The sequence below is a fragment of the Camelina sativa genome, chromosome 16 (genome assembly GCF_030686135.1).
Source record: "Camelina sativa cultivar CO46 ecotype springtype chromosome 16, ASM3068613v1".
NCBI lineage: Eukaryota > Viridiplantae > Streptophyta > Magnoliopsida > Brassicales > Brassicaceae > Camelina > Camelina sativa.
In genome coordinates this window covers 17074401-17083824 of record NC_141895.1, presented here as the reverse complement: position 1 = coordinate 17083824, position 9424 = coordinate 17074401, and the positions used below count along the sequence as shown (strand labels likewise).

Sequence of the window (9424 nt, the reverse complement as noted above, 5' to 3'; positions counted from 1 at the left end):
ACGTGCACTGATCGTTTGGACCAGCGGCATAGACCAGCGGCCAAAGCATGACTGTGTGAGACCAGCGGTCAGGACCAGCAGCCAAAGCATGGCCGTGTGAGACCATCACCACACTTGTTTTAGTTTTGATCCGGGTTTGACCCGGTTTTAACTGGGTTGACCCGACTCCCTTTTATTTTGCTATAAATACTCTAACCCTATTAAGGGGAGACTGGTCTCTTATCTCTTATCTCTTATCTTTTGTTTATCTCTTGTTTAGCAGCCATTGAGAGTTTTTAAGATTGTTTACTCTTGGTTTGTTGAATGATTGAGTACTTCTAAGTTTTTAATAGCAATTTCTCTTTCAAATTTCTTAATCTATAATCTCTGATTATGATTTCACAAAGCCACACTCTTTCCTTTGTGTGATCATGATGATGAGTGAGTAGATCATTAGAACTTTGGGTTAGGTAGATTAGAGAGATTGATGATTGATCTTTGATGTCTAGAGCCTTATTTATGTATTTCCTATCTTGTTTAGTGTTAATAATGCTAAAAAGCCTTGATCAAGCTTGAATCTAGACATTAGGATTTCCATTGCCCAGAAGGTGTTTGATGAAATTTCTGAACCAAACTATTCAAGGGCTTTGCACTTCTAACCAAAGGAAATTGATGATTAGGGTGCTTAGTGGTATTAAGATCTGTTCTTAATGCATGCTAGCTTTGTGATTGCCTTTGGAAAAAGTTGATTATCACTTGATTAGCATAGGAATCTCTACCATGGAAATGGATTGATTTGCATTAGTGTTCTTAGCCATAGGATTGTTCTTTATTGTTGTCTGGACATCTAGGATTGGTTAGCTATCTCCCAAGTCAATTACCTTGCCCAAGGTTCACTTGTTTAATCTTGATTTAAAGTTTGTTGTTAGTTGTGTTCTGTTTCTTTTCTTTAATTTGTTTTGCTAGTTAAGACTGTTACAACAAACCAATTCCTGTTAAGAATAGATTAAGCAACTTTGTGTACTCTTAGTGAGTTGATTAATGCAGATTGTGGATTGATAATTTAATTGACTGAAATATACTACATCACCAAGACAGAAAAGTTATCATAGTCAGATGACGCACCATCGGAGTTGTCGAAAACCTCAAATCAGGTTGAAAATTCATCGTCTTCTTCTTCGTCAGCTGCTTCTTCGACATGTTCTTCTTCTTCTTCTTCGTTTTCTTTGTCATCACTATAATCATAACAAGTGCCTTCAAATCGTCCACCGTCCACTTCATATGTAGATTCTACTTTTTAGTCAGAACTGCTTGGCCGTATCATACTTCCTCTAGCTCCACTAGTTTCTGTAGACTCTTTAGCCGAAAACTCCACATAGAGACGTAGCTGATCGATTTTCCATAACCCCAAAAAACATTGCAATTGTCGATCATTTGAGACATAAACTGGTGGAGTATCATGCGCCATTAGTTTCAGTGCCTTGTTCGAGAACATGTAGCTCAGCTTTAGCTCATGGCTAAACGCGTCCAATCCGTAGTCTTCAAGAACAAGCTACACAAGCTTGTCTTGTGTTGTGCCTCTATCTATCTGCACAACTATACACCCTTTATCGTCGGTGTTAAATACAACTATCTGGAAACCACTAGTACCGGAACTGGATCCATGAAAGGTGAAGAAGAAGGTGAAGAAGAAAGTGAAGAAGAAGTATAAGAACAAGGTGAAGAAGGTAAAAACTATGTAAATAGTTCATTTAATAACCAGTTGAAGAATCAAAGGAACGACGTTTCGTATTTCCAGATAAGAAAGATGATGACATGGAATGCTGACATAGATGATGCGTCCGACGTGGCAAGTCAGCCATCAAACAAATAATAACTCAGCCTTAATATAACTCAGTTATCAAACAATTTATAACTCAGTCACAACATGAATAACATTACAGTAATAAAAACAGAAAAATGGCTGCCAAATTCAGCCGCTTCATCAACTGAAAATATGCAACTCAGTCGTATCGTTTAATAAGTCAGCCGTAACTGAATAACATTCTAGTAATTAATCTTTTGCTACTAAGCCAGCTGTCAAATGGCCGAGTTGTGCGATAAGTCAGCCTATAACAGCTGAGTTATAGTTTTTAACCATAACTCAGCCGTAACTACATCTCATACGTCAGCCATTTTTCATAACTCAGCCAGCCAGAAATACGATAACGCAGCCTTGTTGTATTGATAACTGAGCCAAAATTTTGACAACTCAACCATCGGGTGAAAACTCAGCCAAATTTTGATAACTCAGCCATAACGTGTGGCTGAGTTATGCTCTAAGTCAGCCGTCCGCTCTTACTCAAATGTTTTTTCCATAAATCAACCGCAACATACCTATAACTCAGCCGTCATTACCTCTATAACGCGTTACGGCTGAGTTATTTAATACACGTCAACGATTTCTCACATGGCATCTGACGTGTCAATGATATTTTTGTAAAAACGTTTTTCCGGTAACATAAAATAAGGGTGTGTATTCTGAAAATAACCGAAATATTCTAGTAATAAAATCTATTTTTGTAGATTCTGGTAATATTACCTAAAATGTATAACATCTGGGTAAAGTTCCCAAAATAATATCTAATTTCCAAAAGTTGAAAAATTGTCAAATATTCTTAACTTGTGGGATACGGGATTCTTATTTTTGTTAGAATATGATATGTTTTTCTACAACATTTCATCGTCAGGTTGTTTTTAAATTTGGAATTGATAATACATAGAGAATTCTCATTATAGTTGTGACTGTTAAAATTTAACTAAGTCACACAGGAATATATTTACGAGGGATGAAGAATTATGAACAGAGAGGAGATGACATCAAATAAGTAGAAGAAAAAGGGAAAAAGACAAAGAGGACAAGAGATGTAGTGAGTCGGATTTGTCCGCTAGGAGCTTGTGCATTGGTTGATGGGGCTCCTGGAGCTAAGGTTGAGGCTCCTGGAAGTAAGGTTGGGGCTTTTTCTGTAACTGGAGGCAGTGGTGGCTCAATTACATCAGCATCTGTGATAATTAGGTTTGGAGCTTCGGCTGGAGGTAAGGACTGAGGACTCATAAAGGCTAAGAGGGCTCCGGGTTTAACAGGTTCCATGTAAGGTGGCGTTTCTTTTCTTCCCATACATTGATTCCCTGCAGAAGAGACAAAACAAAATGTTTAGACATTGATGTTAATGGTAATCATTTGTGAGGCATTTTGGTGACAAATATTGTAGGAAACTTACTTTTGTATCTTGCAGTTGTGAAAGGGAACTCGGTGATGATTCCATTGATACCGGCTAAAGAGATGTATGTGTTTATCTCAATAGTTGCATCTGAATAGAAGTCCCATGGTTGAGAGACAAACTCATTAGGAAACAATTCCACATAAACCGGGAGCTGAGATTTCTGCAGTCTCCTCACAACATTGGTTTGCCCATCATTTAGGAACGAATCAGAGGAATGAAAGACAGAATCTTTATAGATGACAACAGCATTAGCGAATTCTTTTATTTCTTCGATAAGCTTATATCACGGATGACTTCTTGAATTTTGTAAACAGTCTTGTACTTGCTCTGCTTCTTGAAGTCAAGTAGAACCGAGCTGTCCGTAGACGGAATAATAACCTTTGATGTTGTTGTTCCCTTGTTGTAACCAGCTTCTATGAGTGTATCGAGAACCGCTTTAACCACGTCGAGCCCTTGCGTGACTCTCAAGTATGCTGTATTCTGAGGGATGCAAAAAGACATTAGAAGATGTCCGGCCATGATTAGTAGTAACAGACTAGCATTTGTTGAAGGCTTGAAGCAATTGGAAAATTAGAAGGGAAACTTACAAGTCAAATTCTTGATCTCAGGCCATGTGAGACTAAAAGTGTATATTCCATAAACTGAGCTAAACTCAGGAATAGTTGTGGCACGGTTCATAAAGGGAGATAGGGTGACCATTGTGCTGTCCTCGAGATTTATTGAACTTAAGCAAAAGGGTGTACCGTCGCTGGACATTTGGACCGAGCAATCAATAACATCAGCACCATCTTTGATTGCCTTCTCATATGCCAAGTTTGTACATCCAGGATAGTCCCCACTCGCACCATTTTTTGATATAATTAGAAAATCCACTGCAGCATGAACCAATGAACCATTAAAAAGATGATGATAAAAGTCAATTATAAGGTTTGTTAAGTACTTACTTTCAATACCTTCTTTTGTAGCGTTTTTGCCAATGTGGGAGAAGCAGTCTGAGGACAATTTGAAAAGGAATTTTTTGAACTTCTAAGTATTTCCAACAACGTTTTAAGGACAAAATGATCTGTAGAAGAGATTTTGCTTACCAATTGATGCAGATGTAGTCATGGGAAAATCAGAGATCACACCATCCACAGAGAAATCACCATTGTCCACAAAATATAGATACTCCGACACTGGATCGTAACTATAGTTATAAGCGAGATCAACATCATTTGCGAAACCTGACACATATACTTCTAATCCTGCTTTGTGAGCATCTTGAACTAATGATGTAGGAGGAAGCAAGTACTGCTTGTCATCGAGTGGAAATATGAAAGACTTAGGAATAAGAATCTTTGAAGCAAACGTCTTGACAAAAGCTAAGTTACTCAAGATGGAACCGTAGGTTCGGTTTGTTGTCGGCTCGAAATCTTCTTTCCCAAGAAACTGAAACACAAAACTTGGCCCATTACGTTTGAAACGGCCAGTAATTTTCTTAAAGAAATTCACTTCAGGAGAAGAGATGAAGTCAATGGAAACAGTTCTTGAAACTGATACTAGAAAACTGCTCATGCTTAAATTGTGTTGCTCGTAGAATGCATCGTGCTGAACATGCAACCAAAAACCTCCTTGTGGCTTAATCTGCTCGGCTACATTTTGAATCGTGGGAATCGTATATCCATTTCCATCCAATATCTCTGATCGCGTGAATATTCCTCGAATCACTATGGTGAAAAGTAACGTGTCAAATATTACAAGAAATACCAAACTTTTTTTCGTGATCCTGAGTCATAAACACTTACAGGTTACGTTCTGGAGATCTCTCAAGGTGGAATCAATGGTGAACCAACCCTGAGTAATGACTCCATTAACCGGGTAAGATTTTTGACCGTTTGGGTAATCAAATTGAACAGTTAAAGCATTGGCCAGATTTAAATCGGGGAAGCAAATCCCAACTCCATCTTTGGGTAGCTGAACATCACACCATAGAACAACATCGGCTACACTTGTCTGGATTGCAAGATTGTAAGCATCAAGACTCGAATCTTGTAACAATCCAGAAAACCCACCACGAGCAATCACACGTGGAGCATCACCTGGTAAATAAATAAATAAAACGTGATCCTAAGTTACTTTTAATACGTGTGACAGTATTATGTTCCCATAATCAAAGTAATTATTTGACTTTTAATATTTGGGAACTATCTATAATCAATCCCAACTCTAATACACATATATTGATAAAGAAAGAAAGTTACTTGAGTACTAAATCAAAAGTTTCTTGAAAACAATGCACAAAAGAAGGAGAGTAAATGAGAACAACTCTTACCACTAAGTTTAAATAAAGAAAAAAGTAATCATAATTTACCTTAAGACAAAAAGTTAAAACTGGACTTCGATCGATACTTATAGCAAGCGCCCCTTTAATGACCAAAAAAATACAAATTTTGCATTACTATTTCTTTCCTGAAAATTTCAATGAAGAAATTAAAGTGAAGTTCCCATCTATGATTATCCCACATTCGTTACCATACATCATAAAAGAGATCACCGATTCTGAGTACTAATTTCTTCGAAGCCAAGCAAGCGCATAAGAAAAAAATACTAATAATAAATAAATAAATAAAAAGAGAGAAAGAAGTGAGAGCGCTCTCACCACTGAGTGTTTGCCAAAGACTTGTAGATCTCTGAGCATCGATTTGAGCAGCGAACAGCAGAATCAGAACAATACCACAACATAAACGCCATGAAGCTTGTAACCCTATAATTTTTTTATTGCCTTGAGAGGCTGAACTCATTTTGTAACTTCACAGCTACTTTCTTCTCAGAGCAAGATTCGAGAAAGAAAAAAAATCTAAAACTGGTTAATACGACAGTAGAAGGGATATCAATTTTAGTTCACCTGTCACGGTAAACTTTAAAACAGGTTGACTTATAAATTCTCTATGGTCGTCGATACCTATATTGATAGGTTAAAGAAGTTTCCGACAATTCTCGTGGTCGATGTATTCAGAGGATGAAGACGAATAGATATTTTTTTCCAACTAGTCCCTCTCATCTCTAATCAAGATAAAAATTTTCATGTTTTGCCTCATTATTGTCTCACGACCAGACGTTATACTCTTGGTCTCTCTTTCTTGATACCTCTGAACACAAATTCTCAAATCTCAACCAAAATCATGTACCACGTCCCCAATTCTTGTTTGGTCTTTTTCTTTCTCTCCTCCTTATTCTACAATATTCCTTGTGCTTCAAGAAAAGAAGGGCTTGCGTGGTGTGAGACTATCCAGTTTCAGTGTGGGAACATTACCGCGGGTTTCCCCTTCTGGGGTGGGAACCGTCCTGAACCTTGCGGTCATGCGTCGCTGGAGCTTCGCTGCAACAGCAAAAACATCACCTCTTTAAACATATTAAACCATGAGTACAATGTTTTCCATATAAATCAAACATCTAATAATACTCTTAGACTTGTCATAGCTGATTTTTTAGGTTCTTTTTGCTCTGCTTCATTCAAAACCACGATCTTCTCTCCCGAAATCTCTGAGCTTCCAAACTACAAGAACCTCACCATTTTATATAACTGCAACCCTCATCTTCATTACATTTCGAATTATACATGTCCTGGGAGAGGTGTTGTCTCAGCGTATCAAAACCCTATTTATCAAAGATTCTGCCAAGATAGTTTCACTTTGAGTTTTCCTCAGACATATTTTCCAGAAGATAAAGAACTGAATCTAACTCATCTGGAAACTGTTCTAAGAGAAGGAGTTGACGTGATGGTGAATAGTGAATACTGATGAGATAACGTGTGAAGAATGTTCATCCTCAAGTAAGTTTCACTAAGTATTTTTTTTTTTCACCAAGTAAAGCATTGATTGTTACATTTTCTTTTTACTTTTTTTTTTTTGTTTGTAAAAAACTCTGTTTAATATACAATATATGCATACTAGAAAATACCACACGCGATGTGTGGTTTACGTATGCAATATTAACTTGAAATATTAAATAATTTTTTTATTCAATTATATATGAATACATTTTCTTGCCAATTTTTTTTATATGAATACATATATGATTACATTTTCTTGCCAATTTTTTTTATTCAATTATAATATTCATAATACTACGGTTCAACTAAAATTTATAATTTATATATGTTATATAGTGTTTCATAAAAGATTCATGAAAAAGAGGAAAGTTAAAGTAAATATGACTAAATATTTTTGATTCCAATGTATTGTTGAAATTATTTAAACAGTATGTTACTATAATAAAAAATCATTACTTATAGCAAACTCAACTTATTTTTGGTATTTTTGTTAAATAGTTAAGATTAATTCTATTTTTTATATTTTTTTTCTTTTTTTTTGAAAATAAAAAACTGATAAGTAGTCTAGAAAGAAAAGTGTAAGATCTTACTTAATTCTTTTGATAAATAATTTTATGTTGTCCTATATATTAATTTTCTTATCATCATCTAAAAGTAATAGTTAACAAAAAATAGTTTTATATATGATAAGTCGATTTTAAAATAATTTATTAAAACAATATCAAAAAACAAATATCTTATACTATAAGTTTAACCAGTTTTTATAAAAATTCATGAAAATAAATGTGTGTGAAATTTAATATAATTTTTATTTTCTATATATTGTCTGTATTTCTAATCATTTGAATATAAATAGCATGATTACAATAAATTGAATTTTGAAATTATTGTTTTCTGTTATATCATAGGGTGATAAAGTAATTTTGTTATGAAATTATTGTTTTCTGTTATATTTTTTGTTTTTTTTTCCTAAAAATAACGTGATAAATGATTTGTATAATTTTACAAAAACAAAATATAGCAACAAAAAGTTATAAGATAAAAAATACAAGAAAATTCTATACCAAACAAAACATTAAAAATTATATAACAAACAAAATTTGTGGTATAGCTAGTTAAATAATTTTGTTATTACAGATAATATACCTAAAATAATATAATAAACTTACACACCAAATTTTATGTGTTGTAGATTTTGTCATAAAACTATAGCAAAATCTACCTTTTGTTTTTAAAAATCATTTTTTATTTTGTATTTTCAAAGGCGGGGGTTTTAAATATTTTTTTTCTTTTTACTTTTTTGTAATTTTTTACTTATTATGTCATTTGATATATATCCAAGACATAATCTTATAAATAAGTAAATGTTTAAACTCCCACATTTGAAGATACAAAAAAAATAATAATAAAGGAAAATGTATATTTTGTTATAGGTTTATAAGATTATGTCATTTGAAATATATACAAGACATTGCCAACTATTTCTTTTTTTAATAAGAAAATGAAAGAAAGAAAATAATGAAAATTCAATTTATTTACATGAAAGGGCATATATCTAGAAGATAATTAAAAACCAAAAGTTGGTTTTGTAAAAATGAATTTGATAAAACTATTAATCAAATAATAACCATATAGAATTACTGTGAAATTTTAGGAGCTATGAAGATTCAGAGATGTAATAAACAAAAGGAAGGCTGATATTTTCTTATGTCCGTGTCCTTCTATTAATTTGGGCAATACCAATGTAATAAACAAAGGCTTCAAACAGAGCCAATATAAATGTTAGGGTAAATTTTAGGAAAAGCCAAGGTGCGCCTAAATTTTTCACTAGTTCATTTGTTAATGATTAATTTTGTGTTGGGAAGAAAAAGATTAGAGAATCGATCAACAACAAGATCACAATTCATAACCAAATTTTACACATTCTATACTTGATTAAAAAAAGGTTAACATAGTTCTCTAAGAATATCTAAAAACTAGAATTAAAGGAAATAAGCACGAAGTTATCAAAGTCCGAAAGAGCAGAAGATGCAGTCGTTTCAGGCCTCAGATCGTTGTCAAAGGTAGAATTTTCGGTATGAGATAGATATTATGTGAATCAAAAGGACATTAGATTGATATTGTACGGTTAGGAGGGTGAATCATATTATGATAAAAAAAAAATTGTTTAAAATTGTTTTACACCAATTAAATAGCATCAAAAATATATATGATACTAGTTTAAATTACTTATTAGCAAATGATACAAAATGAATAATTTTTGGGGCAATTGCATTTCATATACCTTTATTTGGTGGTGAATGCAAAAGTAGACCCTATATTCGATATTTGAGAAACATAACCACTAATGGTACTGAAATTACAGTTGACT

At 33.7% G+C, this 9424-nt stretch overlaps 2 pseudogenes; one reads left to right on the top strand and one right to left on the bottom strand.

Moving 5' to 3' along the window:
* Positions 1 to 2727: 2727 nt before the first annotated feature.
* Positions 2728 to 6119, bottom strand: LOC147925653 (glycerophosphodiester phosphodiesterase GDPDL1-like; annotated as a pseudogene).
* A 284-nt stretch (positions 6120 to 6403) lies between these two features.
* On the top strand, positions 6404 to 7021 carry LOC147925652 (LEAF RUST 10 DISEASE-RESISTANCE LOCUS RECEPTOR-LIKE PROTEIN KINASE-like 2.7 pseudogene; annotated as a pseudogene).
* The last annotated feature ends 2403 nt before the right edge of the window (positions 7022 to 9424 follow it).